The sequence below is a fragment of the Bos javanicus genome, chromosome 2 (assembly GCF_032452875.1).
Source record: "Bos javanicus breed banteng chromosome 2, ARS-OSU_banteng_1.0, whole genome shotgun sequence".
Taxonomy (NCBI): Eukaryota; Metazoa; Chordata; class Mammalia; order Artiodactyla; family Bovidae; genus Bos; species Bos javanicus.
This window is the reverse complement of record NC_083869.1, coordinates 48509349-48536296: the sequence shown is the minus strand read 5'-3', so window position 1 is coordinate 48536296 and position 26948 is coordinate 48509349. Positions and strand designations below refer to the sequence as shown.

The following is a 26948-nucleotide window of genomic DNA, read 5'->3' as shown; positions in this document are numbered from 1 at the left end:
TGAGGGTGTTAAGTAGTTAGTTATGCAGTGACTGAAGGGGAGGATGGGTCAGGGACACCCCTTCATAGGCTTCTTGAAGCAGCTCAGTAATGTGACCAGTATGTTATGGTTTCACTGACCTGTGAATTATAAATTCAGAGTATATTAACTTTTAATGCTCAAATCATAATAGTACTCTCGACAGATGAAATTCTTAGCCTCCTTGCCCAACCCCTGCAAAGTGCTACCCCCACGTTATTTGTGGAGCCCCCAAAGGAGTGAGTACTTTGTGTCTACTAGTAACCTGTTGGTGTCCTCCGTGGTTGGTGTCCACTCTTTGACTTGAAGGAGCCTCTTGGTTGCCACTGATAAAACATCTGTTATGAGATCACCGACCAGCTCAGAGGTGAGAAGTTGAGGGTGCTTATTGCTACAGTAAAATGAAAAAGTCAAATGAATGACCTGAGGCTGGACATCCACCTGCCTTCTCACCCAAATTCAGCTTATGTTCATCACTGGCCAAATTAAGTAACTCTTTGGTGTTATGTCCTCTCCACACTGAGTTCTTCCTCTGTTCCTCTAATCTTGATTTCTCTGTAAACATGTGTTAAAGGCAAAAGGAATTTGATCTCAAAATGGATTCCTGTTTTGGTTTTTGAGGTCTGCCAGTGATTTGTACCATCTAAGGACATCAGAAGCAGCTATTTTGACCATAACCAGATGGCTGCAGCTTCCCAAATTATCTGTATCTTCAGTATAACATTTTTTTCCATTTGTTTTATGAAACTTTTTGTGAATCTATTGGTATCTTTTATTTCAGCAATTAAAATTCCCTCAAGGAACATCTTTTCTGTCTCCCTCTAAGCTTTTTCCTAATAGTTATAAATTGTGAAGTTAAATATGAATTAAATAATCTGTTCAACTTTATAATGCTGCAAAGAAACATCAGTAACTCCCCAGTAAGCCATGCTAGTTTATATAGAGAAACTAGTCTAGCTCCAAATCTCAATGTTTCAATAACCATGACTTGGCTTCTCAAAAAACCAGCCTCAACTCAAAAAAAGAAAGAAGAAAGAAAGAAATTTTTAAAAATCACAATGTGTACTGTGAGGGCATAAAGTTTTACATACTTATTATATGTATCTTTACATATATATTGTATGTATATATATTTACATATATAATATATATATTTATATATATTTACAAATATATGGAAAACTTTATGCACTTTATATATAAATAAAATGAATATTATATATGTATTTTAAAATTTATGGAGATATGGTTACATGGGAGTCTAAATTTCAACCAAAATTGGGAAGAAGATGAAAAGGAAACCCTGAACTCAGGTTCAGTTCAGTTCAATCACTCAGTCGTGTCCGACTCTTTGTGACCCCATGGACTACAGCACACCAGGCCTCTCTGTCCATCACCAACTCTCAGAGTTTACTCAAACTCATGTCCATTGATTTGGTGATGCCATCCAACCATTTCATCCTCTGTCATCCCCTTCTCCTCCTGCCCTCAATCTTTCCCAGCATCAAGTCTTTTCAAACGAGTCAGCTCTTCTTATTAGGTGGCCAAAGTATTTGGCTGATTTCCTTTAGGATGGACTGGTTGGATCTCCATCTTCTCATCAGGTGGCCAAAGTATTTGACTGATTTCTTTTAGGATGGACTGCTTGGATCTCCTTGTACTCCAAGGGACTCTCAAGAGTCTTCTCCAACACCACAGTTCAAAAGCATCAATTCTTCAGCGCTTAGCTTTCTTTATAGGCTAACTCTCACATCTGTATATGACCACTGGAAAAACCATAGCTTTGACTAGACAGACCTTTGTTGGCAAAGTAATGTCTCTGCTTTTTAATATGCTGTCTAGGTTGGTCATAACTTTCCTTCCAAGGAGTAAGCATCTTTTTATTTCATGGCTGCAATTACCATCTGCAGTGATTTTGGAGCCCCCAAAAATAAAGTCTCTCATTGTTTCCACTATTTCTCCATCTAGTTGTCATGAAGTAACGGGACCAGATGCCATGATCTTAGTTTTCTGAATGTTGAGCTTTAAGCCAACTTTTTCACTCTCCTCTTTCACTTTCATCAAGAGGCTTTTTAGTTCTTCTCCACTTTCTTCCATAAGGCTGGTGTCATCTGCGTATCTGAGGTTATTGATATTTCTCCCAGAAATCTTGATTCCAGATTGTGCTTCATCCATCCCAGTATCTCTCATGATGTACTCTGCATAGAAGTTAAATAAGCAGGGTGACAATACACAACCTTGACATACTCCTTTCCTGATTTGGAACCAGTCTGTTGTTCCATGTCCAGTTCTAACTGTTGCTTCCTGACCTGCATAGGTTTCTCAAGAGAAAGGTCAGGTGGAGGGCCACCCAAGACAGATGGGTCATGGTGGAGAGTTCTAACAAAATGTGGTCCACTGGAGAAGGGAATGGCAAACCACTTCAGTATTCCTGCCTTGAGAACCCCATGAACAGTATGAAAAGGCAAAAAGATAGGACACTGTAAAATGAACTCCCCAGGTCAGTAGGGGCCCAATATGCTACTGGAGATCAGTGGAGAAATAACTCCAGAAAGAATGAAGGGATGGAGCCCAAGCAAAAACAACACCCAGTTGTGGATGTGACTGGTGATGAAAGCAAGATCCGATGCTGTAAAGAGCAATATTGCATAGGAACCTGGAATGTTAGGTCCATGAATCAAGGCAAATTGGAAGTGGTCAAATAGGAGATAGCAAGAGTGAACGTCAACATTTTAGGAATCAGTGAACTAAAATGGATTGGAATGGGTGAATTTAATTCAGATGACCATTATAACTACTACTGCAGGCAAGAATCCCTTAGAAGAAATGGAGTAGCCATTATAGTCAACAAAAGAGTCTGAAATGCAGTACTTGGGTGCAATCTCAAAAATGACAGAATGATCTCTGCTTGTTTCCAAAGCAAACCATTCAATATCACAGTAATCCAAGTCTATGCCCCGACCAGGAATGCTGAAGAAGCTGAAATTGAATGGTTCTATGAAGACCTACAAGACCTTCTAGAATTAACACCCAAAAAACATATCCTTTTCATTATAGGGGACTGGAATGCAAAAGTAGGAAGTCAAGAAACACCTGGAGTAGCAGGCAAATTTGGCCTTGGAATACAGAATGAAGCAGAGCAAAGGCTAATAGAGTTCTGCCAAGAGAATGCACTAGTCATAGCAAATACCCTCTTCCAACAACACAAGAGAAGACTCTGCACATGGACATCACCAGATGGTCAACACCGAAATCAGATTGATTATATTCTTTGTAGCCAAAGATGGAGAAGCTCTATACAGTTAGCAAAAACAAGACCAGGAGTTGACTGTGGCTCAGATAATGAACTCCTTATTGCCAAATTCAGACTTAAATTGAAGAAAGTAGGGAAAACCACTAGACCATTCAGGTATGACCTAAATAAAATCCCTTATGATTATACAGTAGAAGTGAGAAATAGATTTAAGGGACTAAATCTGATAGATACAATGCCTGATGAACTATGGAATGAGGTTCATGACATTATACAGGAGACAGGGAGCAACACCATCCACAAGAAAAAGAAATGCAAAAAAGAAAAATGGCTGTCTGAGGAGGCCTTACAAATAGCTGTGAAAAGAAGAGAAGCAAAAAACAAAAGAGAAAAGGAAAGATATATCCATTTGAATGGAGAGTTCCAAAGAATAGCAAGGAGAGATAAGAAAGCCTTCCTCAGTGATCAGTGCAAAGAAATAGAGGAAAACAATAGAATGGAAAAGACTAGAGATCTCTTCAGGAAAATTAGAGATACCAAGGGAACATTTCATGCAAAGATGTGCTCAATAAGGGAGAGAAATGGTACGGACCTAACAGAAGCAGAAGATATTAAGGAGAGGTGCCAGGAATACACAGAAGAACTATACAAAAAAGATCTTCACAACCCCGATAATCACAATGGTGTGAGCACTCACCTAGAGCCAGACATCCTGGAATGTGAAGTCAAGTGGGCCTCAGGAAGCATCACTACGAACAAAGCAAGTGGAGGTAATGGAATTCCAGTGGAGCTATTTCAAATCCTGAAAGATGATGCTGTGAAAGTGCTGAACTTGTTATGCCAGCAAATTTGGAAAACTCAGCAGTGGCCACAGGACTGAAAAAGGTCAGTTTTCATTCCAATCCCAAAGAAAGGCAATGCCAAAGAATGTTCAAACTCAGGTCACTGGACTTTATTTGGAGTTACTAATAAAAATTGATTTGATTAGGAAAGGATTTAATAGAAGCAACAGAAAAGCCATAATTACTGTTCTGGACTGAAACTCACTATGAGATTATGCAATCTCTGTCCTCTCTCACTGAGGCATGCTCCTCATTAGAAAGACAGCAAGTTTAATCCGCATCTCTTCCTTGCATAGGGCATGCATGATTGAGAAGTCCACACTTTGCCAGCAGAACTATCTTTTGTACCCATTCCAGTCCTTCAACTGGATCTTTGTGCAGACTGGTGTTATTACTCTGACAACAAGCTGATAATAATGTAACTTGCCCCGGTAAAGGCTTCAGTGACAGTTAAGGAGAAAACGAAAAAAAAAAAAAAAGGCAAGATGGCTGTGAGTTAGGGTGAAGTAATAAAACTGGAGGACATTAATGGAGAAGCAGAGAGGCTGAAGTATTAGTCTGCGTTTTTCTGCACCTGATTTACATTTCTTACGCTAGTCCTTAAGTATATGGGAAACGATCAGCAGCTTGTGTTAAGGGATTGATTTGATGAATGGCTCAAGGTCATTCTTTAAACCTCTCTGGGCCCTTGTTTGTTCCAACTGTAAATTAAGAACAATTCCTTATATTCTTAGGGCAATTCTGAGAGTTTAAGATGCTAACATGCTTGTCATTGAACATTTGCATTTTGCATTGTCATGATGGACTAAATTATGCTGTGGTTAAAAAAGATCTAAACTAAAACTTTTAGCTTTAACATGACACAAGTTGATTACCTCATACATAGTCCAGAGCAGACCTGGGTCACTCTTCAGAGTACCTGTTCTCCAAGAAGCAGGGTAGCAATCCCTGATACTAAGTCCTAAGGATCCACCATCTCAACACATGTCCCCCTCCATGACAGCTGTGGCAGGAGAGACTGGCACCACTGACGACCTGTTGGCCAGAGCTTGTCACATGACTTCTCCTAAGTGTGGGGGTGGGGTGGGGGCAAGTTTTCCCATGTACTGGGGTGAGTTAAGTGAGAGCTCGAAGTCTTCTCCACTGAGTTTTGTAAAAAAGTGCATTTAATATATAAAAAAATGATATAAAATACTTAAACCATAGACAATAGTATAGGGACTTATAAATATAATCACAAATACCTAAGAAATAGAATCTTTGTGCCCAAGATTCAGCTTCATGCAAGGGAAGCTGAAAAGAATTCTAATAGCTCCTTCTCTTAGAGAGCTTTCTTATTAGAGACACAAGATATCCTTCAGAGAAACAAGGCAGCTAGAAATAGTGGAAAGAGCTCAGTTAGGAGCCAGACTACTTAGATTCTGCTACCAGCTCTGTCACTTACTAACTGCATCATCTTGGGCAAGTACCTCAGTCTTTCTCAGGTTTTCATCTAAAAGCTACATAAAAGCATCTACTTCATCTGCTTACAAGGCTGTGGTAAGGATCAGATGAGGGGACCTGTATGCCTGAGAACTGTGAATGACAAAGTATTCTCCACATTCAAGCTATATATGGAGGACAATACAAAATACTACAGTAATAGCATTTGAACCATTTATTGAGCATCTACTCTTTCATAGACTTTATACTTTACATAGGATTTCTCTTCTTGGAGTTTGGTTGGATTTAAATAGGAAGAGAAAAGGAAGAGAAATTGTGTGGTGAGTGGCTTGAAACAGTTGGAAGTGCTGGATTTGTAAGAGTAAGGCCTAGTGTTAAAGGCAAAAAGAGTTGAAAAGTTTCTGGAGATATGTGGTTGCACAATGTGACTATATTTAACATTACTGAATTGAACACTTAGAAATGCTTAAGGTGGTAAATTTTGTTGTGTATTTTACCACAATTAAAAATTTTTTAAACAAAGCAAAAAGACAAATAAGGTAGATCTGAATAGTACAAATGATTTAGGAGAAATCAGTTATAGGGAAGGGCCCATTGATGGAAAAATTTTAAAGGTAAGTTGACAAGAGTGGCCTAGATCCAAGTGTTAATAGGAATCCTGATAGATTCTTGAATAGGAAAATGACATGACAAAAATGCTGTTTAACAAGATTAATTGGATACAATATTCAGGATGAATATTTACATCTGGAGAGATTCTGTAAGAATGGACCATATACAATTATTTCTTGAATCTAGAGAAACATGACTAGAAACCTGAGCCAGGAAATGGAGAGAAAGAAAATGTGGCTGTGAAGACAATAGCCAATATATTGTGTCATTGATTGGATAAGGAAGGTAATGAAAAGAGGAGAGTCAAAGATGCCCCCAAGTTTGATCTGGAAGGTAGCAAAAATGACTTTGCACCTTTCATCCGCTGTCACAAAAGGAGAGCCATCTTAAATATTTTGACACAAAAGGAATATTATATGATTACTCACTAACAGAATAAGAGCTTAAAAACAATTTGTTCACTTTTAATCTCTATGAAGTGGCTAGACGAGCTCATTGTTAGAAAAGTGGAGTCAAACAGATTTAAACTATGGTCATCTCCCTTGATAGCCACCTCTCCATCACCTGTGAATGGATCCACGGTCCTGAGCATAACACAAAAGGTCTGGCCACACAACACTTGCTTGAACCTTTACCTCATTCTATCCTCTCATATGCCTTTAAGGCTTCCCACACTAAACTGCCTAAGGCTTCCACAAGCAGGCTGTTATGCCTTTGTTTCTTCAGTTCCTGCTAGATGAAATCCTCTTTTCTTCTTTTTTGTGAAGGAACTTGCCATGCCTTGCCCTGTACCTCTAAATAACTTTGTTCTTCTAGCATATTTGGTTCATTCCATTTGGGATTTTGACTAATGGAAAAATGTGCTTATGTCTCTAGGATAACCAGTTTATCTGGATTTGCCCAGCACCATCACCATTTTAAAACTGAAAGAACTGTGTCCCAGGAAACCCATCAGTATCAGGCAAACTGTGACAGATGGTCACCTTACACCTTTATTAGATCATAAGCCAGAGGACAGAGAGAGCAGCCTAGGTATTTCTATGTGCACTTTTTTGTATTGTTTCAATCACAGATGTCATTATTCCATTTTACAGATGAGGAGACAGAGGCTCAAAGAAGGTAAGTAACATGTTTTGGAAATGGCAGAGCTGGGATTGGAACCTAAGATGTCTGATTTTTAAGCCCATTCAGTGGAGAGCCAAATATTAAGGCTTTGGAGCAGGAGACTGACGCGTACTTCCCTAAATCCTGCTTTCTGTATTCCAAATGTGACAATGACTAGCTCAAATAAACGTTAATTGGACTGCGATTAACGGATTGATAAGCACCTAATGTGAAGGAGAAATGATTAAAGAGTAAGGGAGCCAAAATAGAGAAATAATCACTAATTTTCCACAGCGTAAAGGAGAAAGAAGGATAGCAATGGTGCTTCTAGTTAGAGCTTAAGATAAAATTATATCTAACCTGCATGTTCTCCCAAGTCTTATCTCCTTTCAATCAGATGGAAACCAGATCCTTTTTTCAACATTTTCTCAGAACATTTTCAAGTATTACTTCTCATTATTCTTATATTATTCCATTTGCATTTTAAGCATACAGTGCAAAGGCTGGAAAACAATGAAACATGCAAATAAGGAAGCTGAAAGTGTTCTTTGAAAAGTTAAGTGATGAAAAGTAATAGCATTCAGGTTCTTTAAATGCAATACATTATCTCTTAAATTGACTTTTCTGTTCCTTTTCTGCCTTCCCCTGATTTTGTTACTTTTTGTGTTGAAAAAAAATAAAATTCTACAATAGTATTTTTGCAGGGTAAAGTAACTTTTAGAGTTTGAATCATTTGTTTTTAATCTTAACCTGGGCAGAAAATTCTGTAGCAATTCTCCATCATTACTATTTGAGATAGATTATCAAATTAATCCAGATGCATTTAGTACTGAATATTATTAAAGTCTAGGGTATCCTGAAAGTCAAGGCTTTTTCCCCTTCTCAGGCCCAAATTAGTCCTGAACTTCACTAAAGGGTGTTTTTTAGCCAATTGGATCATCATATGGCCTTCCAGGGCATCCTTGTGAGGAGCTACCTTTTATAATTTCTGTTTGCATAAAGTAAGCTTTTAAATTGTTCTCACTCATAATATGCAAGCTCTTAGAAAAAAATACAAATTATTTCTATTAACCTGCTTTTTTAAAGTGCCCAAAATAGCACTCCACACAGATCAATTGAGAATAAATGTATCTTCATGATGGCAGTAGGGACAGTAGTCACAGAAACCTTCTTCAAGGATACTAGCACAGTCAGTAAAGCAATTTGTATCTATTTTAAAAAATCCAGAAAGATCTCTGCACTCGCAGAATGACTATGTGAGCCCAGCCCCACTCACCTCACTGTAAGCCCTCAGCTCCTTCCCTTCACTCTCAGCTGAGCCCTGGCCAGAGTCTTTCTGGATTCTAGTTCTGCTCTCCTCTGCCCCTTGGTAGAGAATCCTGGAGAACATCAGTCCTCAGGCAGTGTGATGTCAACATAAAAAAATTCTGTATCTCAGGACATTTGCTAAGAGTTTTGAGGGAAGCAGGAAGTAAATGAAGCCTATCTTTAGCTTGACCTTTGGGGTTTTATAACCTCCTCATTGGGTAGTTCCCCCCTCCATGGGCTTTCTCAGTGCTTATGAAGGGCTCCTCCTTCATCTCCGACCTTCATAAGCTACTATCCCTAGGTTTTCACCAGGTCTCCTCCCAGGAGTATTTGCATCTTAAATATAAAAATCTTCCCTTCCTGGAAAAAAAAGAAGAAATTTAATTATTATTTTTAATAAAAAGATGCATACTTACTTTGCAAGATATAGGGAATTATAAAGAAAATAAGAATCACACCCATCATCCCACCATCTCTGGGATGGGATATCTCCTTCAGGATTACTTTCCAAACTTACATGCCTATACAAGTGAATGAGACCATGCAGTAATAACCTCCTTTTTTCCTCTGTATTATAACATTCATAAAGGCCCTCAAAGCTCTTTTTTAAAGTGCCTTAATAAATGCTGGCATAATCTGATTCTAACATTTTGTCTTTTCTGGTAGAAAAAGACTGCTGCTCTCTCTCTCTCTCTGCACCTTACCACCAACACACCATTTGGTCAGATGATACAGAGAACACTCTTTGTTCACAAAATAAATCACAGATGACTCTTCAAATAGGATTAAGAACAGCCCACCAAATGTGGCAGGTCTGTCTGCCCCCTACACCGTGCTATCCAAGAACACATGCCAGGCCCTGGTCGTCTTCTTTGTACTCCTCAGTCCTCAGAACTTGGACATTTTTCATGCACTGAGTAGCCTCTGTCAAGCTGAAAATCCACATTTCAACTTGGCAAACTATCTTCTCTCACTGCTTTGAGTATTTCCTCCCCTTCATTTTCTGTCCTTTTCATAAGATGTTGGACCTCCTGGTTTGGTCTCTTATCTCATTGCATTTTGAATTTCTATTTCTTCTTATTATTGTTTTATATTCCAGGAGATTTACTCTACTTGATTTTCCAGATTTTGCACCAAATTTCCTTTATGTAGGTAAGAATAGTTTTATTCTTTAAGAGTGCTCACTTTTCTGATTGTTCTTATTTCATGGAATATTTTCTTGACTCTCTGAATGTTTTTCTTTTAAAGTTTTTTCCTGTTTCCCAAATAATCTTGGTTTCAGGTTTAATTTTTTTCTGTTTATCTTGGTCTTTCTCTTTTGTGGCACTACACCTGTATCCCCACCATCCCCAAACAATGAATACAGGCATCATCACCAAAACCTTAACTTTCCTCCAAGGGTTAGTTCAGTTTTTCAAGATGAGGGTCTCTGAATATTTTCCAGGGAATAAATGACTCTTCAGGTTTCCAGGGACAGGAATATACATATTAATAAAGATGCACAGTCTCTTACCCACAATTATGGAATCCAAAGACTTCTAAAAATCAATGTTTTTTCCTAAGCTGACAGCTGATTAATTATGTTGCAAACCCAACCTGAATTGACTGCAACTGACTTCATGTGATCTTTATTTGTCTATTTAGTATAGAAATATTAAAGGGTTTGTTTATGAGGTGCTTGCTGTCCTAGGCCTTCCTGGGATGTTATGTAATATATGAGATACATATTCCCCCAAGACCCTGTTTTGTTTTGTTTTAATTTATTTATTTGGCTGCACCATGTCTTCATTGCAGCACATGGGATCTTTAGTTGTGATGTACAGGATCTCATTCCCTGACCAGGGATGAGCCTGGGCTCCCTGCATTGGGAACATGGAGTCTTAACCTCTGGACCTTCAGGGAAGTCTCAAGACCCTATTCTTTTAAAAGGATGTTTTCAAAACAAATAGTAGATTGCTCAAAAGGTAAACTAAAGAATTGATTTACACTTTTGAGTGTTGCTATTTTAATAGTTTTGTTGTTAAAGGTCTTTATTGGTTGTTTTTTCTTTCCCATTTATACCTATGAAATGTCCAAAGGAAAAAAAGTCTTAGGACTCAGTTTTATCCAAGGTACCCCATTCATACAAAAACAGGAAAATTATCAGTGATCCATTAATTTGTTTGTTTTATCACTTGGTGTTGATTGAATATTGAGTTTTCTTGTCCTCTTCCTGATTTCTTTCCATGCCTGGACCAGTGTTTTAAAGGCCTGGGTCTTTTCATCCTGGCATGCATATAATGGTGAGGCAAATTAATTTAAAATCTATAGCGAAATATTGTGAAAAAAATGTGAAAATGAAACATTGATTTAGAAGTGGTTCCTCACCCAGAGCCATTTATATTGGCCACACATAGTTTACTAGTTATCTCAGTTAGGCAAAATCATTTTTCTAGTTGTATGTGGAGTCATAAGGTGGAAATCAGATTAGCCTCCCTCTTAATAGAGCCCAAAGCTATTAATAATAAATCCAGGAGATATAGTTTAATTAAAAAAAAAAAAAACTAGAAACTATTGGCAGACAGAAATCACCTAATAAAAAAGTAATTTATAATTCACACTCTAATTAATAATTTATTCCTAGGGTAAAAAAATTATCAAAAGTAATTACAATTAAAATACACTATTTCTTCTTTAAGGATAATAGGATAACACTAAGAAGCTAGAATAATCTTGAGCAACAAATTCAACTGCTGATATCTCCACTTTCTGTCAAATATTGTAATTAATTTTTAATGCTTTGTTTTTTATACAGATGTTTCTTTCCCTCAGCTAACAGTCCATTAAGCTGATAATTGTAAATTTATAAATGGTAAAAATTTCTAAACATAGTCTAGTATAATTCAACCCAAGAAAGCTATCCACTAATTTAAAAGGATTTAGAAAACAATAGCCAAGTGCATAAGGCTTGGATGAGAGATTAAAATTGGCTTAAATTAGGCTATATTGAGTTACTGACCTAGAACCAGTTTCTGATTAACCAAGAGACTTTAAGGAAGGAGATTAAATACAAATATCCTTCCTTAGACTATAAACATTACAAGAACAGTAACTTGGTACATATACATATTTTTCATTGTCATTTCCCCAACCTCTCACACAGAGCCTGGCAGAAAAATTCATACTGAAAAATTTTATTTTGCTTAAATAAATGAAAGAATAAAGAATTATAGTATATATATATATATATATCATTATATTATACATCTAAAACCAGTATAATGTTATATGTCAATTATACTTCAATTTTAAAAAATACTTTCTCCAAACAATTTTGCCAAATTAAAGGAAGAAAAGAATTCCAGAAAGAAAAAGTGTGTATATAAACAGTTGTGCTGAATGCCCAGATCGCCCTTAAGGACCAGAGGACTTATTTTCCCCTGCTTGTGGCAGGTGCTGCTGGATAAGAGGTGTCAGTCTAAAGAGCACTGCCTTACCTAAAATCACACCCCTACCCCAGGGTGGCCTATATCCAGTGACAGATCTTTGGTGGTCGAAAAGCCTCTACTCTACAACTCTGAACAAGTTATCATATCTGAACTCCCTTTAGGGCTGTCTAAGGACACTTGAAATTTCATCACGGCTCAATTTTGTTCCTCTGCCCAATTCTACTTCCTTCCGTTTCCTTGAGCATTTCCTAATAAATCTCTAGTATACTAATCTCCATTTTAGATGCCTCTTCTCAGGGGACCCAACACATCTTTCCCTAAATCCCTTCCTTTATTATCCGGAGTACTACTAAACTTAATAAGCCAGTAAAGAAAGGCTGAAGAAGGAAGTTTTCAGTTGAGAGAGAAGAGAATCTCCATGGCAGATCATTGGCAATGGCACCTTATTTGAGACCAGTCTCTCAAAACAAGAATGGATCAAGTTTGCCTGCTTGATGCCTGGGAGTAGTAGTATCCCAAAGGCGTCTAGAATGGTCACTAACAACATGGAATTGGGCATCCAACTGACCTGGATTTGAATCCTTTCTTCACAACTTACTGGTTGAGTGACCTTGGGTAAGTTACTTTTCCCAAGCCTCATAATGGAGATAATAACACATAAAAATGTAAAAACTTAACAAAGTTCTTGGCATCATAGTAAACACTCACTAAATAGTAAACATTCTTACTTCTTTTTAAATATTTGTTTCCAAAAAAGCAGAAAAATAATGCCCTTCCGTTGTCAAATCTCCAAGCCTGAAAACTAAATGGCAGCTATTGTTGCCAAGGGGAAAAATAATCCTCTGCACCCTGGTTATCAGCAATCAGAAATGAGAACACTGAAAATTCATTCACAAGGAAATAGAGAAAGAACTACGGATAGAGAGCTTAAGCCCGTTTGCTTCTTGATGTATGGATGATGGATGGAGTATTTCTTTTGGGGGGATGTAATGGCAAATATAGTGCATGACTTTTGGAACAGGGGCTGACCTTTTATTAATACATCCACATGCAAAAGATATGGACGCATCTTCAATGAAGATCTTGTCATGAAAACTAAGTGTAGGAGACTTCCAACTTCCACTATGACAGCATAAGGAAATCAAAAAATCCTATCTCCCAAAAGCAGCTTTAAAGCTGGACTAAAAATCTAAAACATCTATCTAAACATTCTGGAATTTAACCAAAAACATACAACAAACTGAGATGTATTTATTGATGAAAATGACTAAACTTGGGGTAAGAACAGCACAAACCTGTGGCATTTTGCCTGGGGTTGCAACCACCCCCTCCCTCAGTAGTTCAGCCAGAGTGGGACAGGCTGTGAAAACAATAAGCACTGTTGCTGTTGCTGCTGCTGGAGAGGACTCACTTATTTTGGAGTACTGTCAGTTTGACTACGCCTAAGCCTTTGACTGTGTGGATCAAAACAAGCTGTGGAAAATTCTTAAAGAGATGGGAATCCCAGACCACCTGACCTGCCCCGTGAGAAACCTGTATGCAATTCAAGAAGTAACAGTTAGAACTGGACATGGAACAACAGACTGGTTCCAAATCAGAAAAGGAGTATGTCAAGGCTGTATATTGTTACCCTGCTTTATTTAACTTATATGCAGAGTACATCATGAGAAATGCTGGGCTGGATGAAGCACAAGCTGGAACCAAGATTGCCAGGAGAATATCAATAACCTCAGATATGCAGATGACACCACCCTCATGGCAGAAAGTGAAGAAGAACTAAAGAGCCTCTTGATGAAAGTGAAAGAGGAGAGTGAAAAAGTTGGTTTAAAACTCAACACTCAGAAAACTAAGATCATGGCATCTGGTCCCATCCCATCACTTCATGGCAAATAGATAGGGAAACAGTAGAAACAGTGACAGACTTTATTTTGGGGGGCTCCAAAATCATTGCAGATGGTGACTGCAGCCATGAAATTAGAAGATGCTTGCTCCTTGGAAGAAAAGCTATGACAAACCCAGACAGCATATTAAAAAGGAGAGACATTACTTTGCCAATTAAGGTCCATCTAGTCAAGGTTATGGTTTTTCCAGTAGTCATGTATGGATGTGAGAATTGGACTATAAAGAAAGCTGAGTGCCAAAGAATTGATACTTTTGAACTGTGGTGTTGGAGAAGACTCTTGAGAGTTCCTTGGACTGCAAGGAGATCCAACCAGTCCATCCTAAAGGAAATCAGTCCTGAATATTCAATGGAAGGATTGATGTTGAAGCTGAAACTCCAATACTTTGGCCACCTGATGTGAAGAGCTGACTCATTTGAAAAGACATTGAAGCTGGGAAAGATTGAAGGCAGGAGGAGAAGGGGACGATAGAGGATGAGATGGTTGGATGGCATCACCAACTCAATGGACATGAGTTTGAGTAAGCTCCAGGAGTTGGTGCTAGAAAGGGAAGCCTGGCATGCTGCAGTCCATGGTGTCACAAAAAGTCGTACACAACTGAGCGACTGAACTAAAGAGAACAGTTAAAAAGAAGATCTGGTGACAAAGAAGGACTAGGACTCCATTAGCCTGAGGTTGCTGGCATGTTTGGAGCAAGCACTGGACTGGTGGACTAGCCAGAGTTTTAATAGAGAGTTGTGGGAAGTGAAACATATATATGGGATAAACTCTTCAATTATCCTGGGTTGATCAGAGGTTATGCATGTGCACAGCCACCTGTATGTTCCTGGCTGATGAAGCTGAGTCTGGGTATATGAAGAGGAAAAACAAGAGAACCCAGCAGAAGGTAAAAGCTGATGTGGACTTGAAACTAATCTGAAGTTTGAATATACTTTCTGGCCTACCTACAAACACATTAGCAGTGAATAGAAGCCACATTGATTCTGTATTTGAGGACAGCCTCTGATCAATTATTGGCTGAACACTAAGCTACATAGGCAGAAAAATGATCTCTACAAAGTCAGACTTAAAAATAAAAGAAAAAAAAAAAGTAAAGAGAAAGAGAATATGGATATCAGGGGCCATGCATTGCAAGGAGACAGACTTCACATATGTATTCCAGACAAGTTATTAAACACACAAGCAACAAATCTTTCAAGGAAAAAAATTCAGAATCTAGAGTTGCTACAAGAGATTGTCTAAAGTGTCCAGTATTCAACAACATAATTATGAGTATGCAAAGAATCAAGAAATTATGACCCATACTCAGAGGAAAAAGCAGTAAATAGAAACTGTCTCTGAGATAATCCAGATGTTGGATTTATCAGACAAAGACCTGAAAATGGTTATTATACATATGTTCAAAAGATGAAAGGAAACTATAATATTTAAAGATTTAAAGGAAAATATGATGACAGTGATTCAGCAAAAAGACTGCCTCAATAAGAGATACAAATTATATTATTAAAAGACCTAAATGGAAATTCTAGAATTGAAAAATACATTTACTGACATGAAAAACTGACCATATAGTTTCAACAGAAAGTGTAATATGGCAGTGAAATCTGGGAGATACTTAAAAATAGATCCACAGAAATTTTCCAAGCTGAAGAACAGAGAAGACAATAAAAGAACACCAATGCATTTAATGACTAACTTTTTTTCAGAAACAATGGAAGCCAAGTGACACTGGAATGATAAACTCAACGTACTTAAAATTATTGAGTTGTATACTTGCAATAAGTGAATTTTAGGACAGGTCACTTATAACTCAATAAAGCTGTTTTTTAAAAACAACAACAACCTAACAGTGAGAGACCACAGGACAAATATACTTGGAACCATTTCTAGAAATATTCTACCACACTCCATTCTCTCCTTTTACTCCCTCCGTTGCTTTTTCTCCTGCTCTTCCTTTTTCTTTATTCCCATCACCATCTTTTCCTTCTTCCATGCCATGACTTTTATGGCACCTATAACCCATGAAGATTACTCAAACCCAGAAATAATACTCAAAGATAGTTTTGAGTCACAGATATTCTAAGATGGGCCTTCTCTATGTTCAGATTTTTCTCTTTTCTTTCTGGAGGAAGAATTTCATTCCCGCTGAGCAGTCTGGCTTTATAAATTTTTCAGAAAACAAAAACAAAAGAGGGACAAGTTGGATACCCAAAATGATGATTTCAAGATGCCTAGTATTCAAAACAGACAGCTTAAGAAACCCCAAGGATAAGTCTCATATGCATACTTGGCTTTGGCTCCATGATTTAGCAAAATAGCTATTTTTATGTAAACTTAGATATCTCAACTTAATATTCAATTAGTTTGTCATTTATGTTCTTATTATTTAAGCTGATATTTTCTGGAAAAAAATAACTCAGTTTATTTCTGTGCATTAATTTGAAGCAGGTTTAGGGAGGGGAGATTTCTTGAAAATCACCATACACTAACAGTAGCGTTTTCTGTAAGATTAGTCACATACAGGAGAAATTGGGCAGCCTTTCAGAATTAAATCTGAACATGACAGATAGGGGCTAGCATCAGGTGGGAAAAGTTACACAGTGTTCTTGGAGCCTGGTGATGGTACTGTACTGGCTAAGCTGGTACACTTGTTGGTGCAGTATGCTACAAGGACATTCAAATTAAGCTCCTTTTTACGATGCTGAAAGGACATAATGTGATGCAGGCTTCACAAAACAAACTTTTATCAGAATTATTAGAATTCTACCCAAGCCAACAGATCTGGTAGGAAAATCTAAGGCAGCAGGCCCTAATAACAAAGCCTTGGGCTGGGAATCAAGAATTCATTCTGGTTCTACAGCTGTTATGTAACCTAAATTGTGGCATTTATGTTCTTTGGTCTTCAGTTTTCTCGTCTGTAAAATGAAGGTGTTGGTCCATCTGACCCTAGGACTCCTTTCAAGCTTAAATATAAATGAAGCTTATAAAATAGTCTCTAGCCCCACCTCTATTTTGTTAATTGCTAATTCACTTTTTAAATATTTGCCCAGGACTAATTATTATCCTTCCCGAACAGTTTGGCAAATGATGATCCTACAGCAGATCATGAGGGCTCCAAAGATGCCAGAGAACAAGTTGTTATAAAAATTTACCAAATTCCTATATTACTAAGGAATTTCTGGAGCCCAGTCATGATTGGATATGAAAGAGCTTGAGATTAACATCCACAAAAATAATGCCTCCAGACATTTTTGTCTTTTGTGGAATTGTGTCTAGATTTTCATAACAAAATATTTTAAATATTACACCCACTTTCCATGGAAATTTTTTAAAGGTGTAGTCAAATATGAAGCAGAGATCAATTTACCAGTCTTTTTTACCCCATTTATTTGCTGCCTATATGTCTCACAAAATGCACCCCCTTATGCTTTGAACTTTCTTTTGGAATGAATTTCCCAATGAGAGACTTAGGGAAATGCATACAGCAGAAGCACATACTGGAAAAGAGAGTCTCTCCTATGGTGTTCTGTTTCACTTTCAGCAGATAGTCAACACTGAGCAAAGAGAACCAAACGAGAGATGAGGAGGAAAAAAGAAAGGATCAAACCACAAATTGAGAATCTGGTTAATCTGCTTCCCAAATAGAGAAATAATTCTATAGTAAAGAACCTTATTGCCCTCTATGCTCCTTAACTACATCAAAGCTCATATTTCTGTATTTTTGTGCAGGACCTCACTGCCAAGAGGTTTGTGTGTCAAGCTAGCTATTTCCCTGAATCAAATGGTGGAAATTCTCTAATTTGCATTAGCTCTAATCTAGTCCTGGGAGCTTGTCCAGTAAAACAGGAACAGGGAAATTTGCATCTGGGCTCACAGATTTTTCACAGTTTAATCAGCAGGTGAAAGAGAAGCACCTTGCAAAACTTTGCTTTATCTTTAGATGGTCCTTAGCTGTCGGTAACGGAGTTCTTCAGTGATCACATTTGACTAGAAAGCAACATTTGCCTTGTTCTACAGCTGTTGAAGAGTGGTCATGTTGTAAAAACCTAATTAGAAACTAAGGTTTTATTTTAGTAAATGCATACTGTCTTTCTCTGGGACCTCCTAGGTGGCTCGGTGGTAGAATCCTCTTGCCCAGCACAAGATGTGGGTTCTATCCCTGGGTCAGGAAGATCCTCTCGAGAAGGAAACAGCAACCCTCTCTAGTATTCTTGCCTGGGAAGTCCCATGGACAGAAGAGCCTGATGGCTACAGTCCATGGGGTCACAAAGAGTTGGACACGACTTTGTGACCAAACAGCAACAGCAGCATTGTCTTTCTCTAAACCATCTCTCAAACGTTACTACTTAGATTTTTTCAATATAAAATCAATTCTTATTAAACCAACCAGAAATAAATTTATTTCATTGAACATCCCCCCCCCTACTTACCCCCTCTACATAGATACAAGATTATTTCACTAACCTGGATTTTTATTGACTATACTGATTCTCACCAAAAATTAGGGATGAGGATTCAACTGAAGGTACATGTCAATTGATTCAGGGATATTTTATTTGAAGAAGTTTTTCATGGTCATGCATTCTTCCTTCTCTTGACCAAAGCTTATATCAGTTCTTATGGTGAGAAGGATATACTACCATCTGTGATTTTTAATGAAAGATGATCCCAAGCCATAAGAAGCAGCTAACCCTCACCACAGCAGCTGGCCTCTGTCTCCAAAGAGAGTTATAGGAGAATCGTTGTATGCATAGCATTGCTTTGCAAGAATCTGATTAGATACAGTATGGTAACTGAAAAATGTGAAGGAGCACAGCTTCAAAAAGTGAGAGTCACTATTCTATTCTCTATTCTACATACTTTCTGGGTTTCATAAGTAGAGAGTCACAGTTTCTCTAATTTTCACAGAAATGACAATAAGTTATTTTACATTATCTATCTGGAGGTAAAATCATCGAAGGAAAAAATTTAAATGCGGGTACAAAAAATAAAGCCGAGGTTTCTCCCCCGACTTTTGCCCATAAAGAGGGGGCAGAGGACAGGCCATACATAGGTAGAGAGCTGTATCCCTTTTAAGTGTGTAAGGTCAGAGTGGCATCAAAGAAAAACTAAGACATTGTAAGACAGCAAAAAAAGTAACTTGTCAAATGACTTTTAAGAGGAATTAAACTTTTCCCACTATGTTTCTTGAAACAAAGCCAAAGAGTCATACCATTTTAGAAGATCAAGGGAATAAAATTCAGACAAGTGCTTGGATGGCAAACCAAGAAAGCTACAGGGCCCAGGAGATTGTTGTTTGAGAATGCAGGCTCCAGGTGTCACATCTTTCTATTTCTTAAGAGATACTAGAAATCTTAGGTGAAGTTTCCTGACTTTTAAAACAGTATGTAGCCCAAACAAAATGCCTGTGCACATTAGATTTAAGCCATGAGCTGCCTGTTTACAAATCTTTCATTTCACAAAATAAGTACACTTAAGCTCAGCAAGTTTAAGTTAAAGTTTAGTAGCTACTTGTAGGCAAATCCAAACCTGGATTCCAGGTCTCTGCTCAGTCTGTACCCTTCAATATAACTGGCTTACCCAAACTATGCCAACAATGTAAAGATGATGGAAAGGATAAAAAGGGAGACAATTACAAGTGGATAAGCACCCTTCCATTATTCCATATTGGTACCCAGTTTGCATTTGCACTGTGAAGAATCTAAGCATTTCCAGTATGCATGTGCTGTGCTATGAGAAGCGAGATGTTTACAGTTGGGGGGCCACAGATCCTTTGAGAGATATGCAGGGATACACAGAACACTTCTTAGATTAGAATCTGACCCAAGGAGTGCAAACCATCTTCTTCTAGGATTATGACACTTTCTCAAAATGACAAGCGTGTTGACATAAGGCAATAAACACAACTGACCAGTATTTTCTAAGAAATTTTACTCGTTAATGCCTTGAAATAACAAACACTATTTAAAAACCTTTAAAAATAACTTGTCCTGCAGTATTTACTTGTTCCTTTTGAGAACTAAGAGCAAAAATAGCCACTCATGGAGACTTGCATAAGGATAATGTTTTATATCCTTTCCATAAGATCACAACCAATTGTCTAAGGTCAAAGTTAAAATTTACCAAACTTTCACAAAACAAGATCATGCCAACTCAAAGAGATATTTCATTCCTGCAAAGGAAAAAAATGTAATGTGCTATGTAAGAATGTTATTAGGGGATAGTGACTTACATCTTGCAAGAGTGTGGAATGTATTATGTATGCAAAATAGATTTTCAATAAAGTTGGGGACTGGTATTTAACAAGTTTGCCTTAAAGGAACTTTCAGCCATGGGTTGTAAGATAAGAATTTTAGTAAATAATACTACAAATAGTGTAAGTACAAGTCAATTTTTTAAATTAAATGCATATATTCCTATGCAAATAAAATGTGATATATGTAATACATAGATTAAAATATATTTTAATAATCAAGTTAACAAAGCATGGCTTGGCACATTCACTGGCTGAGTTTTTTATCTGTTTTATTTAGAACTATATAATCAATAAAGGGAAATAGTTGGATGAAATTCCTTTTCAGAAGGATCACCTTAATTTCTTATAAAATATTACTGTTTAGTTCATCTGTTTTCTGCCATTGCACAGTTTCAAAAGACTCTGAGAGTAAATAATCCTTACCGAAGACCATACAACTAAATGTCCTCTTATGTTATCAAAAGGAATCAAATTAGAACACCAGCACTTTGTAAATAGCTGATCATGTGATCAGACATTAAATAGGAGGTCATTCTGTAAGGACATAAGAGCTTTAAAAAGATCTAAGAAGACAGAAAACTGAACCAATAACTAAATACTACCATGATCTCATGCTTCATTTTAGGAAACAGTGTAGTGGCAATAAAGAGAATTTTAGGACTATTTTAGATACAAGTATGCAAGGATGGTGAGCTTGCTGTCTGCAAAAGAGCTAACTGCTCCTTTATAAATGTCAGAACCAACTTCAGAAGGATCTGGGCCAATATAACATCATCTCAAAAAATAACAGCAATTATTATAGGTCATACTGCAAATGGTATTTTAAATCATACCATCCATACCAAATTAAGTTTCCAAAAGGTAAATCATGTGATTCCATAATTTTGGTAGCAGATGTCTAACTGGGTTCTTCGGACCCAACATTCTCATACACAACAAAGGTTTGCTCATTGTTTTATGATTATATTTCCCAAAGTGAGAAATAATTTTGCTCTCCCAAACATGCCATACTTCTTTAATGAACATGAAAATATTCATCCTTGTATTATAGCATTTGTCATCTCTCAGGGATCAGGATTTATTCATCTTTTTATTTACTATCTAATTGTATTTTGCACATAGTAAATGCTTAATACATGTTTGTTGATTGATATTCACCAAATCCCCTTTCATTCATCCATTCAGTCAATCAATCTAATATCTTTTCAAGTAACTCAAATCAAGGAAGAACACTGAAATGTGAAATTTGTGCTATTTGCTTCCCTTGCTTTGATACATTTTCACCAATTAAGGCTTTTTAAATCAAGTTTTCTGCATTCCATGAAGTACATTCTCTCCCTTGACATTCCTAGATTTAGTGTTGCAATCAAGGGGAAATAAAATACTGATTTCTAATACTGTTTATAACAGGAATATGGTTCTTAAATCTCTTCCCTACATGTAATGACATATAAGAGCTTCATCTTCTCATGAGGAACTTACAAGGATTGCAGTACCAACCCCTTGTGTCATGAAACTTAATCCCCCAGTGTCTGGCCAAGTTTAAATTGGAGCACGTTCACTGTGCTTTCATAATCCAGTAAAATGTAAGCAGGAATTCTGGGACCATTTGCTTCATCCTTCTCAGTTAATGGTGAGGGTGGTTCCCTTCGCCCCTTTAACCTTAGAAATACTATTTGGCGTGGTCTTCAAGCCACTGCTTCTTTTGGATTTTCAGTTAGCACCTTGAGCTGACACAGTCAAATTCCTGCTGTGTTAGGGCAGAGACTGTGGCCACTCTCTGAGAATCACACCTTTACTGACTGCCTACCTCATACCAATTCATATCCGTTTTCTAAGCAGCATACAGCACCAGGGAGAGACCAGCACTGGAAGGCAGAAGACCTGGTTTTTCATCCTTGCTGTCACTATTTTCTGTCAAAAAGGATAACCCTTTAAACTTCTCTCTTCATGAGTAAAATGCAGAGTGTGAATAAAAATTTTTCTAAGATACTTTCCAGACTTGAAAAGCTACAGTCACAATCTCAGTTTTGTGTTCTATCAAATGAGAACATTGTAAAGATTAAACTAGACAGTGGACATGCAGGATCAGAGACATCACCTATTTAGTCACCACTCTAACCCAAGTGACCAGGACAGAGGCTACTACTTTGTAAGCACCCAGTAAATACTTGTTGAGTGGATCAGTAAGTGCTTTAAACAAGAACAATATGAATGTGATTCACTCTTAATGGTTACTACACTGGTGCTAACGAAGGAGATGATCCAATATTTCTGCCTGTCTACTGAGCAGTATCAGCCACAACAGCTGTCCCACACTTTATATCTTGCCTGCTTATCTCTGGTGCAATTTAACACCGTGCCTATTTTGGAAAGGTCTCATGATTTTTGCTCCAAATCTCTTAACTCCCTAGGCAGCAGTGTTAGGATTGGTCTGGATCCACCCCATTTTTAATATTTGCATACACTTTTTCAGTGATGCTGCCAACTGCTGAGAATAATATCAAAGATCTCTGTCTTTCAGATGGCTGCATGGCAAAGCTGGCCATGGATATGCCATCTTGAGGTACACATTGATCAAAAGTTCTGGATTATTTGAAGCAGATCCAATTTCAAATTTTCCTATTGTCATAGAACATGTCAGATCATGTATACCAATTTTTATGTCAAGATATGTATCTTCTGTCTTCTCTGTTCTACAGTTCTTATTTAAGAAATTTAGGACACCATTTTACCAAAGCAATTTCCCCAAAACCTAGTCTTCATAAATGCTCTGTGATAAAAAGACTTTTATGGGAAAATAATTTGAGGGAAATATTACAACCATAGTGAATAGTACCTTGTTAAATGCTCTGATAAGTCCTGTACAGAAGAAACCAACTTGTTTTTCTAGAATTTCTCAGATCTTTTTTCATCAGGAAACATTTTCCTTTTCCAGTACCACTTACAAATACTCTGAAATAAAGAAGCACTTTTTCAAAAATGCTCACAGATCTATTTTAATTTGGGGGCAATGAAGGATATGCAACCAAATTTATGGGAAAAAAATGACAATCTTCAAATTAGTACTGACAAAAACATTTTAACCTTAAATCTTGCCTGTGAATAAACTTCATAGTAAAGAGGCAGCTCGAGGTTTAATAGATGCTAGCTTTAAACTGTTAAAAGACAGAGCTCCAGTGAGGCACGCTTCCCTCGGTCTGTAACCTCAGCTATTACAGCCAAGTTTAGTCAGGGGAGGGGGGACATTTGAGAGCTTGAGACAGTAGACTGCCCCAGAGAAAAGAACTGACCAATAAAGGGAAACCTTCCAGAAGATAGACGGACAAGAGATCATCTTCTCTTTACCCAGATAACTTGTCACAAATTTATTTTAGGTATGGAAGCAAGTTTTGTTGTAAGGCTCTTTTAAAGAGTACATTCACATTGGAAGGAAAACACATCTCCTATATTTCTCCCATTTTACAAGAACAATGGGAAAATTTGAGTGAACGACAAATGCCAGGGACAGAGGTCATGTGTGAAGTCAGAAAGTGCCTGTAAGTAAAGAATGATGTCCAGACAGGTCCGAGTCCTATCTGGGCACTGGCCCCAAGAGGCATGTGCAGAACCTCATAACTTCAGGGGCATGTTTACAGGTCTCATACCAAGAGAACATTTCATGCAAAGATGGGCTCAATAAAGGACAGAAATGGTATGGACCTAACAGAAGCAGAAGATATTAAGAACAGGTGGCAAGAATACACAGAAGAACTGTACAAAAAAGCTATTCACAACCCAGATAATCACGATGGTGTGATCACTCACCTAGAGCCAGATAGCCTGGAATGTGAAGTGGGCCTTAGAAAGCATCACACGAACAAAGCTAGTGGAGGTGATGGAATTCCAGTTGAGCTATTTCAAATCCTGAAAGATGATGCTGTGAAAGTGCTGCACTTATTATGCCAGCAAATTTGGAAAACTCAGCAGCGGCCACAGCACTGGAAAGGTCAGTTTTCATTCCAATCCAAAGAAAGGCAATGCCAAAGAATGCTCAAACTACTGCACAATTGCACTCATCTCACACACTAGTAAAGTAATGCTCAAAATTCTCCAAGCCAGGCTTCAGCAGTACGTGAACTGTGAACTTCCAGATGTTCAAGCTGGATTTAGAAAAGGCAGAGGAACCAGAGACCAAATTGCCAACATCCGCTGGATCATCAAAAAAGCAAGAGAGTTCCAGAAAAACATCTATTTCTGCTTTATTGACTATGCCAAAGCCTTTGACTGTGTGGATCACAATAAACTGTGGGAAATTCTGAAAGAGATGCGAATACCATACCACCAGACCTGCCTCTTGAGAAACCTATATGCAGGTCAGGAAGCAACAGTTAGAACTGGACATGGAACAACAGACTGGTTCCAAATAGGAAAAGGAGTATGTCAAGGCTGTATATTGTCACCCTGCTTATTTAACTTCTATGCAGAGTACATCATGAGAAATGCTGGACTGGAAGAAACACAAGCTGGAATCAAGATTACCGGAAGAAATATCAATAACCTCAGATATGCAGATGACACCACCCTTATGGCCGAAAGTGAAGAGGAACTCAAAAGCCTCTTGATGAAAGTGAAAGAGGAGAGTGAAAAAGTTGGCTTAAAGCTCAACATTCAGAAAACGAAGATCATGGCATCTGGTCCCATCACTTCATGGGAAATAGATGGGAAACAATGGAAACAGTGTCAGACTTTATTTTTGTGTGCTCCAAAATCACTGCAGTTGGTGACTGCAGCCATGAAATTAAAAGACGCTTACTCTTTGGAAGGAAAGTTATGACCAACCTAGATAGCATATTCAAAAGCAGAGACATTACCTTGCCAACAAAGGTCCGTCTAGTCAAGGCTATTGTTTTTCCTGTGGTCATGTATGGATGTGAGAGTTCGACTGTGAAGAAGGCTGAGTACCAAAGAATTGATGCTTTTGAACTGTGGTGTTGGAGAAGACTCTTCAGAGTCCCTTGGACTGCAAGGAGATCCAAACAGTTCATTCTGAAGGAGATCAGCCCTGGGATTTCTTTGGCAGGAATGATGCTAAAGCTGAAACTCCAGTACTTTGGCCACCTCATTCGAAGAGTTGACTCATTGGAAAAGACTCTGATGCTGGGAGGGATTGGGGGCAAGAGGAGAAGGGGACGACAGAGGATGAGATGGCTGGATGGCATCACTGACTCGATGGATGTGAGTCTGAGTGAACTCCAGGAGGCCTGGCGTGCTGCAATTCATGCGGTCGCAGAGTCGGACACAACTAAGCAACTGAACGGAACTGAACTGATGTGGTTGCTTAATACCGCCAAGGTCCTTGGCTTCTGATTTGACAAGGACAACATGGGGCATTGTAGGCTGCCCTCTGTGGGTTCAGCATCAGGCACCTGGGCACTTACCTTTATTAACTAATTGTGACACTGTCAGAATTGAGGACCATTGCTCTATTCTCTTCCAAAAGATTCTTAATTTCTCTGGCAATCCACATTAAGAAAGAAGGAAATGAAGAGATGCTAAAGATGGATGAAACCAGAGTCAGGATCTCTGGCCTCTGTGGCAGACTCTTCACATGTCATATGGAAAGGCCCTATGAAACAAGTGAAAAGAAAATGTTAGTTGCTCAGTCGTGTCCAACTCTTTGCAACCCCATGGACTGCAACCCACCAGGATCCTCTGTCCATGGGATTCTCAAGACAAGAACACTGGTGTGGGTTGCCATACCTTTCTCCATGGAATCTTCCCGACCCAGGGATAGAACCCAGGTTTCCTGAATGACAAGAGCATTATTTACTGCCTGAGCCACCATGGAAACTCCTTATGCAAGCTGGTAATTGGTTTTGGGTGAAGAGTTATCAGGGCTAGAGACTAAAAGTGATTTTAAATGACAGCAGTTTATAGAATACTGTTGATTATGGTGACAGTGAGTGAAAGGAAAATAAAACTTTTACAAACCCCAAGGACGCTTTTATGAGTTGTGTGCTCAGTCGTGTCCAACTCTTTGCAACCCCATGGACTATGGCCCACCAGGCTTCTCTGTCCATGGAATTCCAGGCAAGAATCCTGGAGCAGGCTGCTATTTCCTACTCCTGGGGATCTTCCCAACTCAAGGATCGAACCCGTTACTCTTGCATCTCCTGCATTGACAGACAGATTCTGTGCCACCTTGGGAAGCCAAAGAATGTTTTTGTAGTATAGGGTTATTTCTTGTAGCAAGTCCACTGTAACCAGATCCCCAAAGACCAGTTTCTTAATGCCATGACATGAAAACATCTTTATTTTACAGAGCCCTTTGTTGGAATTCTCTAGTTCCAATTGCATCTGTCCATCAGATAGCCACTGACAGCACCAGTTATTTATTGAACTTTCATTACATGCCAGGCAACAGACTAAGCACAGTAGTTCAGTTACTTTTCATCCCAACCCAACGTGGTGTATAATGTCATTCTCCATCTACAGAGAGAAAAATGAGGTTTGGAGAGTTTAAATAATTTACTCAATTGAAGAGTTTAAGTAATTTACTCAAAGTCACCCTGCTGGGACGTGAATAATGGAGGCATGAACAAGCTGGCCCCTATCTGGTAGAATCCCTGCCCTTAAATTGCCTGTGTCAGGGTGCCTGCATGGATGAAGTTTAGTTATCTACCATAGTACCTCTAAGGTGTGTGTCCATGTTCTGGGTAAAGACCAGGCAGACTTTGCCTCTTTCCACTGTGAAAGGCTGTCAGATTCCCCTTACTCCTTTGTTTTCCTATGGCAGGGTAG

General features: G+C 38.2%; 1 long non-coding RNA gene across 1 annotated transcript; it reads right to left on the bottom strand.

Annotated features, from left to right (window-relative positions):
- Window positions 1–63: 63 nt before the first annotated feature.
- LOC133260298 (uncharacterized) lies at window positions 64–25888 on the bottom strand. The gene is made up of 5 exons (XR_009740734.1): window positions 25586–25888; window positions 23005–23120; window positions 8549–8940; window positions 7633–7775; window positions 64–409 (listed from the first exon to the last, which is right to left on the bottom strand). It is a non-coding gene; the product is annotated as an uncharacterized LOC133260298 (long non-coding RNA).
- Window positions 25889–26948: the final 1060 nt, after the last annotated feature.